Below are 2,155 nucleotides of genomic sequence, written 5' to 3' on the forward strand. Positions count from 1 at the left end.
TGGCCCAGTGGTGAGAAACTTTATTTACTTGGTGTTGAGCTTCAATCCACATTGAAGGCTGCAGTACTTGACCTTCTGCAGCAAGCGCTTCAGGTCCTCCTCAGTTTCAGCAAGCAAGGGAGGTCTGTCAGGGATGTATTTTGGCTCCATACCTCTTCAATCTGTATGCAGAACAGATCATCTGAGATGCTGGGCTGTACGAGGAGGAATGTGGCATCAAGATCAGTGAATGCAATATAAAAACAAATAATTTTAAAGAAATGATGGCAGTAAAATACATTGAACTAGACTATGGGTCAGTTCAAATTCTGGAGTCTTCAAGTTCTTGCACCTTCCTTACTCATTTTAGCCTTAAGCCACTAACTTCATGTAAACCATAATCACCAATCACTTCTAAAATCCTTAACATGAATGCTAGCGGTATCCTCTAATTGTTGTTCTTTTAAATTTTAATAGGCTACAAACTTTAGTTTCAGTATTTTCAGACCAGTTTGTTGTTGTTGTTTTGATTTTTTTTAAGCATTTTTGGCTTGACAAGCTTCTGTTGATCTTTTAAGTCTCAGAATAAATATTAGTACAGGAGACATTTCTTGGAAGTAATGCTAATTATATGGTGTTTCTTATAAAACCTCCATATTCCAGACCCATTTTAACACTACCTATAATATTCTTGAACTATGTTGTTGCTACTGTTTTTGTTGTTAGGTGTCATCGAGTTGTTTCTGACTTAGAACAACCATATGAATGACCATAAGATAAAACCATATGATAAAAACTTTTCTGAGATATCCCCTCAATCTCCACTTTGTCAACCCCATTGTTGCAGTCACTGTGTCTATCCATGTCCTTGAGGATCTGTCCCGCTTTTGCTGACCTTCTACTTTTCCAAGCATGAAGCTTTTCTCCACGAACTGCCTCTTGACAATACCGGCAAATCCTATCTCTATCTTGCCCCCTATGTTTCTCTACATAAGTCTTTCTCAATTTCTTTTTCTATCTACCCAGCTAATCCTCTAACTCTTTTTTTAAGCAGTTTTAGCTGGTTGACGTAAGTGAGTAAAGGGCAGGAGATTAAGCTATTATAGATAGAGGAAAGAACATGACAAATTTATTCCTCAATAATGAGAAATTAATGTATTGGCAGAGTGTAATTGAGAGGGCACTGGAGTTGTAATCTGAGTCCTGCCTCATATTCAATTTATCAATTTTTCATCTTAGGCTAAGATAGAGTAAAATTTGGTATGGAATAAAATCAGTCTTTTCAAAGACTCTGCCTACCCATTATTACTCCTAAAGCCGTGATTTCTTTATATGTTGCACAAGGAGGATGACTAGTAAGAAGAAAATGAGTACTAACAAATAAAGGACACATCATTCACATAGAACTCATTTAAAAGTGGAGTGATACTAAATGCTATTCTATAATTTGTTTCTTTAAATTTTTCTCTGGTACTCTTTGTTGTATTTTATAATTTCCTTTTGTGAGATGATTATGATTCATTAAATGAGAACAGGGTGACATGTGGCACTTTTTAAAAATTACCTTATTTTTTCCCTTTTTACTTTTATATTGACTTGCTTACACACTTTATATACATTGTGTTTCCTACTGTCCTTCATTCACATTATGTTTAATATAATCATTCTTATTCATTATATTTTATAAAATTAATTGACATTGACCCATGCCAATTTACCCTGTCTTTCCAGATTTCTGCCAAATCTTTTCCATTTCCTTTATGGACCTCTTCCTCTACCCATCAAATTGTACAGCCCTGTGATTATCCCCCACCCATCTTTACCCCTCTGCTCCTATTCTCCACCCCTTGGATTCTCATACGTGTTTTATTAGTTATCTTTCTAGTTCTACAATAATGATTTTATTGTATATTTGTCCTGAGGGGACTGGGTCAATTCATTTAGCATAATGCTCTCTAGTCCCTCCCAAGATATGTAATAGTTTTTTTTAAATTTTATTAATTTTAATGGACATTTACAGAGATTTTGGGTTTTCATTCATTCATTGTTGCACTGTTTTCTCCACCCTCATCCCCAGTTCGTTCTTCTTCCTCCCCTCCCCCCATGGCTGTTTTAATTGTCCAATTGCCCCGGTGCTTGTCAAAGCCAGTTCTGATTAATCTCCTTTGTCAGTGTG

The sequence above is a fragment of the Elephantulus edwardii genome, unplaced genomic scaffold (genome assembly GCF_000299155.1).
Source record: "Elephantulus edwardii isolate Elephantulus edwardi_28Jun2011 unplaced genomic scaffold, EleEdw1.0 scaffold00187, whole genome shotgun sequence".
Lineage (NCBI taxonomy): Eukaryota > Metazoa > Chordata > Mammalia > Macroscelidea > Macroscelididae > Elephantulus > Elephantulus edwardii.